We start from the raw sequence: 15,803 nt of genomic DNA, 5'->3' as shown, positions 1-15,803 counted from the left end.
GTTTGAAATTCATTCCCATTTCTTGCATGGGACCTAAGCATGCACCCAAGGACACAGATTTGATTTTCAACCAATTTATATGTACTGGAGCATGTGCATGTAGTTCAAATTTGAATTATGCACATAAATGCATTGAAAACTCAGTTGATGCATAAAAATGTCCAAATGAACCGCGAAAAATCCAAAAATTCACACAACACTCCTGTTGTTCTATGTTGACACGAGAAAAGATTTGAAAGCAATAAGAGGCCATGGATATTGTTTCGTCCCCAAAGGTGGGACGTTCCCTACCAAAAACCATCATGCTTGTTGTGAGAAGCTCCGGTTTGTGAGAAGCATATACCCAAACCTGCCCCAAAAGGGAATTTTTTTTACCATGGCATGTTGATGCCGCTCCATGGTAGCATGCAAAGTTTCATGAATTTTAGATGGGTTTTGGATTTACTTGAATTTAAAAACCAGGCATCTCAATGTTTTGCCAGCAATCAATGGTGCCCTGGTGTTTGAAATTCATTCCCATTTCTTGCATGTGACCTAAGCATGCACCCAAGGACACAAATTTGATTTTTCAACCAATTTATATGCACTGGAGCATGTGCATGTAGTTCAAATTTGAACTATGCACCTGAAATGGCTAGAAAACCAATTTAATGTATAAAATGTTCAAACGAACCCTGAATAATTCCAATTCATTTATGACACACATATAGTTGCATGTTCACTCCGGATAAAAGGACTAGCAATTCAAACACCGTTCATTGCCGCTGTGACCCCATTATGTAATTCAAATCAAGATGAAAAATCAAGTAGATCACACATAGTTTATTATCAGCAACCATGTGAGATGCAGCACAAAATATCCTAGAGCACCGTCGGTGTATAGTACGCCTATGGCTTATGCGAGAAGGTGCGTAGGCTATAGTCCACAGCTAGCGTTTCAAGCACACTAGCTCGGTTCCCAAATATCATTTCACTGTTCAATCGTCGCCGGTGAAAGATGGGCACGTGAACCCGCGTCGTGAGGGCAACTTTGGTAGCCCACTCCGGCGAGAGCGTGGCTGCAACCTCCATTCGCGTGCTAACAAGGTGCATGAGCGCGGCCGCAATCTGCGACCGGGCGACAAAGGCAGCCCAAAACGACCGCTGTTACTTCTCAGGTGGTGGCAGCAACATCTGCCTCGGGGATAGCAACTGGGAGAGCGGCACAATAACTATCCGTTCCGCAACTGCAGCCTTAGCCCATATGGAGGCCGCCCACGCCCAGCTCCTGGCGGTCACTGCACAAATCGAACGAAGCTTCTCCGACAACGGTTGGCAACCCACGGCAGAAGAGCTGGCAATCATCAAGAGCGTTTGAGCAACCGTATGTTCCTCCGCCGCATACTTGCAACGACGAAGCCCGTCCAAGCCCAGATCATGTCTGCCCACGCCCAGCTCATGGAAGCCTTTTCCAAAGAGATGGCGGATGCGGATGGCAAGATGCTTGCCGAGTATGGTGCGATGGATGCCATGGAGCCCCTTCCCCAGGAGACAATCGGGCGCGAGCTGGACATGGAGGCGGCGGCGGAGATTGACAAGCACTAGCCGTAGTAGTACTCTTTGTTTTGTTTAATTAAGAGCACCGGTCTTTAATTTGTTAGAGTAATGTTTAGGTCAGCTAGCTCTGTTTAATTGCTGAACTTGCTCGATTAAGAAGTGTAGGTGTGCTGTAGTCTCCTTTGTGTAGGCAAATTATGCAATGACGTGGATGCCCACTGTAACCATGGAAATTCGAACCAAAACTTTTGACGTTCAAACTCATCACACACGGGTGAAGCTATCTGAATCGTTTGTGATGTCCACATATTGTACACAGTTCTGAATAAGGGACCGTGTCTGATGACACTTTGCGTGCTAGTTTTTTGGCTGAAGCGATTCCAAATTTTCGGCTTCCGCAGAAATATCTATCTCCCCGCATGAGGGAGTCCTGGATTAGGGGGTGTTCGGGTAGCCGGACTATACCTTCAGCCGGACTCCTGGACTATGAAGATACAAGATTGAAGACTTCGTCCCGTGTCCGGATGGGACTTTCCTTGGCGTGGAAGGCAAGCTTGGCGATGCGGATATTCAAGATCTCCTACCATTGTAACCGACTCTGTGTAACCTAACCCTATCCGGTGTCTATATAAACCGGAGGGTGGTAGTCCGTAGGACATCAACTCCATATACAACAATCATACCATAGGCTAGCTTCTAGGGTTTAGCCTCCTTGATCTCGTGGTAGATCTACTCTTGTACTACCCATATCATCAATATTAATCAAGCAGGACGTAGGGTTTTACCTCCATCAAGAGGGCCTGAACCTGGGTAAAACATCGTGTTCCCTGCCTCCTGTTACCATCCGGCCTAGACGCACAGTTCGGGACCCACTACCCGAGATCCGCTGGTTTTGACACCGACATTGGTGCTTTCATTGAGAGTTCCTCTGTGCCGTCGCAATCAGGAAGGATGCCTCCTCCCATCTTTAAAGATGGCACCGTTGCTAAGGGAGCCTTGGCTGTCGGCCAAACTCTCCGGCTAGGTGGTTTCCTCATGACCGCCTGTTCGGCTGTTGCGCCGACGGTGACCTCTCGGGTCATCAAAAGCAACCTACACATCGGCTTGGAGCTCATCGAGCAGCTAGATCCAATGGAGCTCTCTTCCGTAAACGAGCTCTTGGATCGCATCGCTGCCCTGGGAGTCGCTATGGATTATGACCAGGTTGGACTTAAACCCGATCTAAGAGAAATTAACTCTCCCCAAGTCACCCACCACGTTGCCGTGGTAGAGGCGTAGTGCGACGACCCTTCATCTATTTTAAGGACTAGCTACGTCCGAATTCCCGACTCCTCGAAGCCGGATACCCGCGGAGAGGAGGATGTAACTCAAGACCTGAGCTTAGGATCAGGCAACGGGCTAGATTCATTGGACAACATCCAAGAATCCGAACTTCAGAGTTCGGAAACTCTTCGGCCTCCGAATCTTGGATTGGGTGAGGTTTCAGATTCAACGACACCCGCCCACCCGAACATAAGCGATCTCTCCCAAATCAAGCAGAGGTCCGAGGAAACAGTACATCATTACTGGGCCAGATTCCTCCTGGCTATGAACAGGATAAAGGATTGCCGCGAGGGAGACGCAATATCAATTTTCTGCAGTAATTGCACGGGCGAGGGAATCCTTAACACCGTAAGTCGTCGTGATATTACACGCTTCGCTGACTTGGCGTCTATAGTACAAAAATACTATGCGATGGAAAGCGCCTGGAAAACCGAAATAAAATTTTGGGATAATCCGGCCTTGAATAGTAATCCCGTCGGAACTAAGAGGGTGCATCATCATAGGACACCCGGGATAAACACCAAAAAGCCAAAACCCTGTACAGGGCATGGAACCGTACTGGAAAGGTGGCTTGATGGACCCTGTAGAATCCACAGTACAAAGGACGCCACACCAACTCACAGCCTTAGAGCATGTTGGATACTCCGGCAGGTGGCCAAAATTGGCGAGGACCTCTTAATTCTGGAGGCCGCAGAAAGCCAGCCCGAGGACACCAGTACCGTTCTCACAGTCTTCGAGACTTTCGCATCAAACAGTATGCAAAAAAGAACACTCCGCAGCCTCGCCGAAGTCTATCAAGTTGCAACAATAAATCCATGGAGCGACACTGCTATTACCTTCAACGCAAGTGATGAACCTAGATTCCAAACAGCCCGAGCACCAGCCGCATTAGTCCTCAGTCCCATAGTGGATGGCTTTCACCTCACCAAGGTGCTCATGGATGGAGGCAGCGGACTGAACCTCATTTATGAGGAAACCCTTCAAAAAATGGAAATAGACTGGAACCGCATCGAGCGAAGCAGCACAACCTTTAGAGGAATAATCCCCAGTCGGGAAGCGCGCTGCACAGGAAAAATCACACTAGATGTGGTGTTCGGCATGCCGGATAATTACAGGTCCGAAGAAGTCACATTTCAGGTGGCCCTGTTCAAAAGCGGATATGACGCTTTACTGGGACGGGAAGCATTCTCAATCTTCCAAGCAATACCCCATTACGGGTACATGAAGCTTAAGATGCCCGGGCCGAACGGAATCATCACTCTAGCTAGTGATCCGGACGTAGCACTCCGCGCCGAAAACAAGACGGCCACATTAGCCCTTGAGGCACTATCCGAAGCCTTAGCGGCCGAGGAACTGACTGCGCTGCGCTCCACGGTTAACAGGGATGATGTGATACTCGATAAGAGATGCAAGTCCACATCCTTCAAGCCAGCTGACGAAATAGTCAAATTCCAGGTCCATCCAACGGACCCCAATAAAACAGCTTCCATCGGGGCACGACTGAAACCTGATGTAGACGCCGCACTGTGAGAGTTCCTACGAGAGAACTGAGACATTTTCGCCTGGCACCCTTCAGACATGCCAGGGATCCCACGCAGGCTGGCCGAACACAGCTTAAATATCCTAAAAGGATTCAAACCTGTCAAACAAGCCCTTCGGCGTTTTTCCGAACCCAAGAGACAGGCTATGGGAGAGGAGCTATCCAAGCTATTGGAGGCCGGATTCATTAGAGACATAAAACATCCGGACTGGCTAGCAAACTTGGTGATGGTACCAAAGAAGGATAAACCCTGGTGCCTGTGTGTCGATTTTAATGACCTTAACAAGGCTTGCCCAAAGGATCCCTTCCCCCTCCCCCGTATCGATCAAATTATCGATGCCACCGCAGGACACGACTCGTTGTGTTTCCTCAACGCATACTCCGGATACCATCAAATCAAAATGTCAGAATCAGACCAAGCCGCAACAGCATTCATCACACCATACGGCCCATTCTGCTTCAACACAACGCCCTTCAGGCTGAAAAACACTGGCGCAACATATCAGCGCATGATCCAGACATGTCTGACAAATCAGATCGGCAAAATAGTGGAGGCGTATGTTGATGATGTGGTCATCAAATCAATACATGTCGAATCTCTAGTAGACGACTTGAGGCTTACATTCGATAACCTCTGAAAATATGACATCAAGCTCAACCCGGAAAAATGCGTCTTCGGCGTTCCAGCCGGAAAGCTCTTGGGCTTCATTGTATCCGGTAGAGGAATTGAAGCAAATCCAGCCAAGATCCGAGCTTTGTCACAATTGGATATCCCAAAGGACCTCAAACAAATATAAAAATTAACCAGATGTGTGGTGGCTTTAAGCCGCTTCATCTCCCGCTTGGGAGAAAAGGCACTACCCCTCTATCGCCTCCTTTGGCGCACCGAACACTTCGAGTGGACGGAGGCCGCCACAGCCGGACTTGATGAAATAAAAGCCATATTGGCAACAAACCTAGTCCTGGCCGCGCCGAACACCGGCAAACCAATGTTATTGTACATTGCAGCAACACATCAAGTTGTCAGCGCAGTGCTCGTTGTCGAGCGGGAAACGGATGGGCACAAATTCCCCCTTCGAAGGCCGGTCTACTATGTATCCACTATCCTCACTCCATGCAAATCACGGTACCTGCATTATCAAAAGATTGCATACGCGGTATTCATGGCATCCCGGAAGCTACGACACTACTTTCAAGAGTGTTCCATAACAGTAGCCTCGGAAGTACCACTCAACGATATTATCAACAACCGCGACACAACGGGCCGGATTGCAAAATGGGCCATCGAGCTTCTCCCGTTCGATATAACCTATAAGCCACGGCGAGCTATTAAATCGCAAGTTTTGGCCGACTTTGTCGCAGAATGGACGGAGGCCGAGCTCCCTAAAGAGTACGGCACATATTCAAACTGGATTATGCATTTCGACGGCTCCAAAATGTTGGCCGGACTGGGGGCTGGCGTCGTCCTGACGTCCCCCACAGGAGACACAGTCCAATATGTGCTCCAAATCATGTACATGGATTCCAACAATGCAGCCAAATATGAGGCCCTCCTACATGGTCTCCGGATAGCAGTATCCATGGGTATCTAGCGCCTAGAGGTACGCGGGGATTCAAACCTCACGATATCCCAAATAAATGGAGACTTCGACGCCAAGGACCCAAAAATGGCAGCTTACCGCAACGCCGTCCTAAAAATGTCAGCTTGATTCGAAGGGCTGGAGTTTCACCATATAGCCCGAGAAAACAATCAAGCAGCGGACGTCCTGGCATGCATCGGAGCAAAACGCGATGCAGTCCCCCCAACATCTTTTTGGAAAGATTGTTCAAGCCATCCGTAGCATGGGAGGGGGAACCCGCAAATAACAGCCCGGACCCAGCCGCACCACTCTACGCCGAACAATCTGACACAATTGGAGGCTCTGCCAGTGAAATTACACCTTCAGCCCACGTAATAACGGCAGTCATCGCCCCATGGACAGAACCATTCCTAGCCTACCTTACTAGGCAGGAACTCCCGGAGGACCAAAACAAGGCCCGCTGCATAGTGCGGCGATCTAAAGCCTATAGAGTCCATGAGGGAGAGCTTTATAAGAAAAGCACTACCGGAGTCCTTCAATGGTGCATCTCCGAAGAGGAAGGGCGGAACCTTCTGGCTGAAATTCATGCCGGACTCGATGGTCACCACGCCGCTGCTCGGTCCCTTGTTAGCAAGGCTTTCCGTACAGGCTTTTATTGGCCGATGGCCCGAGCAGACGCTCAGGACCTAGTCCAACGATGCGCTGGTTGCCAACTTTTTGCCAACCAAAGCCATATGCCACCCACCGCACTCCAAACTATACCCGTCACCTGGCCTTTTGCGGTATGGGGGCTTGACATGGTCGGACCCCTTAAAGGTGGGACCGATAGGAAAAAATACTTACTGGTCTTGGTGGATAAATTCACCAAATGGATAGAAGCCAAGCCTGTTAAAATGGCCGAATCCGGACCTGTGATAGACCTCATATCCGGGGTTGTACACCGTTATGGCGCCCCCCACAGCATCATAACCGATAACGGTACAAACTTTACCACCGACGAGGTAAAACTCTGGTGCAAAAACATGGGCATCAAGCTCGATTATGCTTCCGTCTATCACCCACAAACCAACGGCCAGGTCAAACGTGCAAATGGTCTTATCATGAGCGGCATTAAACCCAGACTAGTGCGGTCCCTCAAGGAATCTAACATGCACTGGGTAGAGGAGCTCGACTCCGTGCTATGGGGGCTGCGGACCACGCCAAATCGCACCACCGGATACACACCATTTTCTATGGTGTACGGCGCAGAGGCAGTTCTGCCCTGCGACATAATTCATGACTCACCTAGAGTGCGCATGTACGAAGAAAGAGAAGCCGAGCTCGATCGGCAGGATAACTTGGACGCCCTAGAGGATGAGCGTGACGTGGAAAAAGCCCGTTTCGCATTTTATCAACAGCAGGCCCGGAGATATCAAAGCAGAGAAGTACGGGCCAAAAATTACAATGTTGGCAAACTAGTTCTACGCCTGCCGGATAAGAAAAAGGACAAACTCAACCCCAAGTGGGAAGGTCCATTCATAATCGACCAAGTCCTGACTGGCGGGGCGTACCGCCTGCGAGATGCGTCGGATAACCGACTCGAGCCAAACCCGTAGAACGCCACCCGTCTCCGAAGATTCTATGCCTAGCGCCGGACTCTGTGTTAGTCTCCTTCCTTTGTCCATTTTTTGCATTTTTCTGTCTTACATTTCTCTCCTTCCCCTCTTTTCTTTTATAGCCCTTAAAGGCTCATCTAGTGACGCACCACTCGCGCTCATTAAACCTGGGGGCTTCTTTAACAGAAGCTTATTTATACGGGCTTCACGCCCAACACATGCGTCAAACTTCTGCATGTACCTTTTTCTTCACCATTATATGCATCGATATGACTTAAGTTTTGGCCAAGCTGGGTTGCCTGGCCCCTGTGCTTACCCCTACGTTCCCGATTGTTCGGCTAGGCGGTAAAGGGAGCACCTCTGCGATTGTTACTGCCGGGTCAGCCGGATGTGTACCTCAGACTGGGTGAAGCCAAAAGCTAGCGTTCTTAAGGGAATATTCGGTCGGTGAGATAAAAGATGATCTTTTTACTCATTTTATGTGCCCCCAGATGCTTTTTCTGCGTCTTTTTACGTAGTCCGGACATGCACTTTAGGGCATGCCTCCCAGCGAAAGGAACCCCTAACAGAACTATTCTCTCTGGAAGATGTTTCTTACTAACCATGTAATATAACATAACTAGTTGGGCACTTGTCTGATAAAGCACTAATGACCCCTACGCCTGGTCTCCATGCATACCATGGTTCTTATATAACCGCTATGGTATTCGGACACACTCCGGACCGTCAGGTCCCGAGGTTGAAGCAAAAAGGTCGGCAATGACAAACGATCTACAATCCGGCTAGAAGGCATTACACATGTCAATTCAAAATTACATAGTCATTCTGACTGATTGTATTCCTCTTCTATACCATCTAACAGGCTGTCTAATTTACAATCCTGCTGGGAATACTTCGCGGCCAACTCTACTTGGCCGTATACTAAGCTCACAAGGATCTCCTTCCCGCCAGGCCCCACTGGTCCGACCTCGGCCATGTGGTTTGGGTCAGACTTCGTAAAACGGGTCTTCACCATGGCCCAGGCTTCCCTAGCGCCTTGTCGGTAGGCCGATATCTTCCACAACCGGAAGCGCCGCCAAGCTCCTTTCAACTTCTCCGCAAGCTCTCCAAGGCCCTCGGGCATGGAGTGGGCAGGCCATAAGGCTTGGGCAACACCTCGCATCGCCTGCCGAATTCGCTCGTGCAGTTGCATGAGTTCGGGAAGAAGGTCACCCGTAGAACCGGTCATCTCCTCTGCAGGACGACCTGTGAGCATACCTACAGACATTACTCTGTTAGTCGACTTCCTCGCCGAACTCTTTTTTTTCAAAGTTCGTTCAAGCACTTACTGAATATGCCGCGTCGAAGCCGCTGATTCTCCCTCGTGGAGTCCGACAGCTAGCCACGAACATCTTTAAGTTCAACGTCCAGCCTGGTGTTGGCATCCTGAAGATCATTCTTCTCTCGCCTCACCTTTGTCAACATACTCTCACCGGCCTTTAGCCGGCGTAAGAGTTGTTGCTTTTCCGGATCGAGTCCGGCGCCATCTACAACATGATTTGTCAGATTTGCACCCACACCGCACAATACTAATCTTTCGAAGCGTATCTTACCTGAGGGGGTCTCTTTGGGCTCCCCTGCTATGGCTAGTGCGGCTTCTAGTTAGGCCTTGCACTTTTCCAGCTCCTGGGATAGTACGGTATTCTTCTCTGTAAGAACCTGCTTATTAAATGATCCTTAAATCAGTTGCTCTAACTGTTTCAAGTCTCGGGGGCTACTGGTATATCTATATTTGACCAAAATTTTCTTACCGTATGTCTTTTACATACTACTCCGTGGCTCTGGCTAAACCATTTTGAGCGGCACGGAGGTACGCATCTCCCGAATTAAAGGCATCTAAAGCCTCTTGGGAGAAACAAGCGTCGCGTAGAACTGTCCGGCGACGCTTGTGGTTCATGGCACTCTCCACTTCAGAATTTGTGGCAGACAGCCTGTCCGCATCCTCTATCGGAGGAGCGTTCGGTGCGCGCCTTGTGCTCGCCTCCGCTTCCTGGCCAGACATTGGAGCCTGGCTAGTGGGGGCGCAATTGGCAACCTCTCCGGATGTAGTCCGGCGAGGTCTCTTCGTTCTGAAGATAGCACGAACATTAATATGCCCTGACAGAATAACACCAGGGAAACAGAGGGTGCACTATACCTTTGCGCCGGCATCTCAGTCCGGACTGCATTCCTTTTTGCCCCACGGGGTCCTGCGGCCCCTCGTTGGCTAGCCGCCGCAGGTTCGGCCTCTTGCCTCAGAAATCTCCCCTGCAAAACACGGTTGTCGTCAGAAACACCGGAATACGTGAGAGTGGAATCTCTCTCAAGGGAATGAGACTCTGGTTTCTATCACCTGGGAGGCCGGGATTAACCCTGGGTAATCAGTCGTGATGGCTACCAAGGTATTGTCCTTGCTTAGCTGATGGAACACCCCGTCCATAAGCTCCACCGATATATCCGGGTCCTCTTCAGAGTCCGGATCGAGGGACCGTTCTGGGTCCTCGGGCTGTGGAGGGCGGCTGTTTATATCCTTTACCTCTTGTCACAGTTCCTGCACTGAAGTCATTAGACTACATATCTAACCGTGGGAGTATAAAATAGACGGGCAAGTGCAATTATTCACTTACCCAACTTGGAGGATCGTACATAGTAAATCCGGCCTGCGGATTGACGCGGAGGAATTCCTCCTTTTCTCCCTTGTACAAAGAGGATAAGATCCTTACTAGGGCGGCAGCTAAGGCCGGCCCCTTACGACCGTAATGGGTGGCGTCATCCTCCCCGTTGAAATCCCACATGGGGTGGCCTCTATATTGAAGCGGCTGCACCCCTCGCATAATGCATGCGGCCATGACTCCAATCATGGTTAGTCCGGAATGAGCCAACAGTCTTATCCGGCCCATCAGGTAAAGGACGTCTCTGTCGCTTTCTTTCTGAGAGCTCCGCGGACGCCAGCTCAAGCGTTTCTTCAATGGGGCACTGTTAAACTCAGGGAGACCGACCCGGATAGGGTCCGGTAGCGAGACGTCATCTATGTAAAACCATTCCGAAGGCCAGTCCTCAGACGCCTTCTTTGGGGTTTCGGATAGGTATCCGGTCCCGGCGATGCGCCATACTTCGGCTCTGCCCACTTGGTATATAGACCCCTCTCGAGAACAGGGCACCGGGCAGAATAACCTCTTCCACAGCGCGAAATGAGCCTCAACGCCTAAAAATAGCTCGCAAAGGGCGACGAAACTCGCAATATGTAATACGGAGGTGGGCGTGAGATTGTGCAGCTGGAGGCCATAGAACTCCAGAAGCCCGCGGAGAAATGGATGAATTGGAAACCCCAGTACCCTTATTAGATAGGGGACGAGGCACACCCGCTCTCCTTTAGAAGGATTGGGGGTGCTCTCCACTTGTTTTCCGCCATTATAGGTGGCGAGACCGGCTCGGACCAAGACCATGTATGCCTGAGGGAGAAATCCCTTGGCCTGAAGCGACACTAACTCGCTATGAGGGATGGTGCAACTCTCCCAGTCCCCGGGTTTGGGACCGGAGGGGCGAAGGGAGGAGCTGCGACGGCTGGTCATGTTGGAATGGACCTTTGCTGGAAGCGCTCTGATGATAACTCACGGAGAGGAGAAGATGTGGTTTGGACCTAAATCCCCATCCCGTTAAATAGGCGGCTCGTTTATACGGCTAGGGGCGTGGATGTAAAAACGCCCTGGCTTTTCGCATTCGTTTGACACGTGGAAGACGGCTATTATTGGGCATGGGAGTCGAGGAGCGCTACATTACAAAAATCGGACATTATTCCTACAGGTACACAGGATTTGGAGAAGAACCCGCCTTGCAATGCCGAACAATCTGTGCGCTGGACTCATCATCATTGAAGCCTGGTTCGGGGGCTACTGAGGGAGTCCTGGATTAGGGGGTGTTCGGGTAGCCGGACTATACCTCAGCCGGACTCCTGGACTATGAAGATACAAGATTGAAGACTTCGTCCCGTGTCCGGATGGGACTTTCCTTGGCGTCGAAGGCAAGCTTGGCGATGCGGATATTCAAGATCTCCTACCATTGTAACCGACTCTGTGTAACCCTAACCCTATCCGGTGTCTATATAAACCGGAGGGTGGTAGTCCGTAGGACATTAACTCCATATACAACAATCATACCATAGGCTAGCTTCTAGGGTTTAGCCTCCTTGATCTCGTGGTAGATCTACTCTTGTACTACCCATATCATCAATATTAATCAAGCAGGACGTAGGGTTTTACCTCCATCAAGGGCCCGAACCTGGGTAAAACATCGTGTTCCCTGCCTCCTGTTACCATCCGGCCTAGACGCACAGTTCGGGACCCACTACCCAAGATCCGCCGGTTTTGACACCGACACTGCCCCCTTACCAAAAGCCACATTTCCCCTCTTTTCGCCTTCCTTTCCAAGTTGAAACCTTCACTCCTTGCTTGCAGCGCCGCCTCCTTGTCGGCGACCCTCCTTCACGCTACTCAGCCTCGTCTATCCAGGCAGGTAATCCACACCCGACCCCCATCCTCCTCCTTCCACATCCCACATGCCCCGACCGCCGGTGCGAGCATGACACCTTCCACCCAAATCACCGACCCCTCCACCAAATAAGCGTCGCCCTAAGCCATGGTGCACGTAGTATAGCCAGGATCTCAAGGAGCATTTGGAAACAGAGAAGCAAATCGCGGCCGCATGCGCGGATGAGGTCGCGATGGCTGCCATTTGTGCCGACCCCCAAATCTTGGAGGAGCACCTTGCCATTTGCTAGCTACGCCGGTTAAGCATGCTCAGTTTACCCGTTGCGTGTGCTGCTCCTGCCTTTCCTTCACAAATTCTAGTGAATTATGCTATCTAATTTCACCATGCAATCTGGTGCTCTAGTGTATATGTTCTGTATGTCGTGTAGTGTGGTGCTCACTTATTAACTGTTTTGTTAATTAGTTGTTGTCTTCAGTTAACTGTTTGGTTCAATTCTGCAAATGTGATGTTCAATTCTTCAGGATGCAATTCTGTATTGTCTTCCATGTGAGAAATAAATCAAATTTATCTTTACAAAATACATGTGAAACGAATACAATTGCTATATTTCCAAGTTGTCAAGCATGCTTGGTTTGGTTATACACTGTGCAATGTGGTGCTCAGTTAACGTTTGGTTCATTTGTGTAGTGGTATGTAGTTAACTGTTTGGTTCAATTCTGCAATTCGATGTTCAATAGTTGTGGGTGCATTCTGTTATTGTATACCATGTGAGGAATAAATTAATTTTGGCTGTAGTAAATACATGAGAAACAAATACAATTGCTACAATTGGCTGTAGTTAACTGTTTGGTTAACTGTCTGATATTCTATTAGGAGTATGTTATATTGTGCAATGTGGTGCTCAGTTAATGTTTGGTTCATTTGTTGTGGTGTTTAGTTAACTGCTTGGCTCTATTCCGCAATGCGATGTCCAATTGTTGTGGGTAGAATTTTCTATTGTTGTGCATGTGAGGAATAAATCGAATTTGGCTGCACTTAATACATGAGAAACATATACAAGTGCTATATTTCCTAGTTCTTAATCATGCTTGGTTTGAGTAAATGGGTTTTCCGTGTGGCTTGAATTAATCTGATGAATCTGCAATGTGCTTATTTTCCATCAACATATTTTATTGATAGCATGTGAACCCTTACTTAACCTGATGACTAACTACCTTATATGTGTTGCAGGGAAACAATAGGAAGCAGTGAGGTTTACAATCGAGGTTAGCACGTGCATGGTCCGTTCTCTAATAGCACATTATTGTGCAATTGTAGGAACCATTCTAATATTTTGGTTTTTGACAATTTGGTCTTGCACATGTAGGTCCTGCCGTTAGAGGTTTTGACCCACCGTTCGACCCTTTTTTGCATATGGGGAAATGAGTTATCCATGAATATCAATAAAATCAAGAAACTCAGAAAGATTGTTAGGATAAAGAAATTAGCGACAGAAAACAACAAGATCTTTGTCTGCACAATGACGAAGACATCAGTTCACTACAAGATGGTACTAACTATTATACCTTGCCTTTTTTTATTCCTTTGTCCAATTTCCAATATAGAGAAGATATTTATGCACATCCTTGTTTTCAGGCCTTTCCAAAGCAGTTCACTGATGATTACCTCTCAAACCACCTCTATGGCCAGGAGGCGAGGAAGGTATTCATACAACACCCACGGTTCAATATCGAAGTGTTCCTGAAGAGGACGAAGGACAGACGGTCAATCATCCACATGCACTGGCCTAAAGTTGCAAATACCTTCAACATGAATGAAGTCTCAATATTCGCCTTCCGCTTCAGCAGTTTTCCAGATGAGATGCACCTGTCTATATACCGTCTATGATGCTAATTTCAAAAGGTTCTACATGTTGCATGTGGAACTTGCTGCCGGTGCAGTTGTGTAATGGGGTAGCTGAGTGCTGAAGCTATATCATGTTGTACTCTGATGTATTTCAATTATGAAATTCTGCTTCCTTAATATGGAAATGAAATATATTGTGTGCTTAATATGAAATGTCTATTTTATTAATAAATTGATTATGAATAATCAGATAATTTGCCTGCTAATGGCGAATTAGCCTGCTAATTGGGTTTTGCTATTCCAAATGGTTGTTGAAAAAATACCGTGGGCGATGACCTCAGGCAACGCACATAGTTTCCAGGAATAAACCATGTTGGATCAATGAACAATCACACACGACTTTCTCTTGAAAACTGTTTGTGTTAGGCCACCTTGCACAAACGTTTACCACATAAAATCTGTGTGTGATGGATAGCCTTTGCCACACAGTTTCTTCTATGGACCGTGTGTGATACATTCAATAACGCAAACGATTTTACGGGAAAAATTGTGTGTGATGTACCTGTGAATGGAAACGTTTTCTTTGGAGTGACTGTGTGGGATGTACATACGAACGGAAACGTTTAGCGGGGACTGACTGTGTGGGATGTACTTGCGACCAAAAACAATTTCGCTGTATAATTGTATTTTTAGCTCTAATGTACGTATTTCCATAGTTGAGCGCTCACCGGTCGCACACGTTCTCATTTTGCCGAGCGTGCCTGCTAGGAGGGCATATCCCCGATGGTTTCTGGGTCGTGTGGGAAGGACATCCCTATCGCCCACACTCACTTGGCGATGGTTCCAAATGCCGTCACGGAAAGGGGTTAAAAACCGTTTGTTTAGGACCGACGCGCACCAGTGTAGTCATTATTTGCTGGGAGATGTTTAATTGGTCGCGGGGAGAGTGTAGTCCTTAGTTCTCCCGAGCTCGCTATTTTGCGCCATGCTTTACTTCGTGATAGAAATTTTGGTTTGGGTGCCATGGTTGCTCGATGGTTGAGTCTAAACCATTCGAGGGGTCCTATCTTTGGAGGTATCTATGCCTCATGCCTCGCTAGACGCTTTGAGATAGCTATTAGGCACGATGAGGAAGAGGAGATGATACTACCCACTATTTAGACTAGGACAGTATGGTAGGCACATGATTTTATTAGCGATGATGAGGACAAGAGACTCATCTATAACCTGGTATTCAGCCAGAAGACTTGTCAGATTATTACTTTGCCTGCACCTTTTTTGTTTAATATTCATTCAGGCATGTATCTCATCATTCCCGAGGACATTTATGCATACTGGGAGCAGACGCGATCCCCAGTTCATGAGCTAGAACAATCACCTAATCCATATCAGGAGTCCATTTATCAGTGGGAGCCGCAGGAGCTCGCTAACCAGTGGAACCCCCATGATCCTCCTCAGTATACAGGAGAGGGCTACTTTGATCCATGGGCTTAGACCAACTTAGGCCAAAAGCCTAAGATTGGGGGAGTGCATATTTCTCACCGACATTACATTCAGGTTCACACACTCATTCCAGTTGTCGGTGTTCATACGTTTTCCATCGTATTATCCATGTTAGTTATTTCTTTTTCTCGCTTTCTTCTTGTGTCTTTGAAAAACTTTGAGAAAATCAAAAAAGATTAGTTGTAGCTTTCTTTTTAGTTCCCTTTCCATGCTTATTTAGTAGTAGTATTAAAGAAAATTCAAAAAGATTTCTCGTTCTTCTTTTGTTTGTTGGGAGCTTTCCTGTGTAAATAGTTTTTCTCGTTCTGGTTTTACTTTCTTCAGAAAAACAAAAACTCCAAAAACACTTCAGTGTGTTTCTTTGAAATTATTTTT

Source organism: Triticum aestivum, chromosome 4A (assembly GCF_018294505.1).
Source record: "Triticum aestivum cultivar Chinese Spring chromosome 4A, IWGSC CS RefSeq v2.1, whole genome shotgun sequence".
In the NCBI taxonomy this organism is placed as follows: domain Eukaryota; kingdom Viridiplantae; phylum Streptophyta; class Magnoliopsida; order Poales; family Poaceae; genus Triticum; species Triticum aestivum.
The sequence above is the reverse complement of the archived record's forward strand: the minus strand, read 5'-3'. Positions refer to the sequence as shown.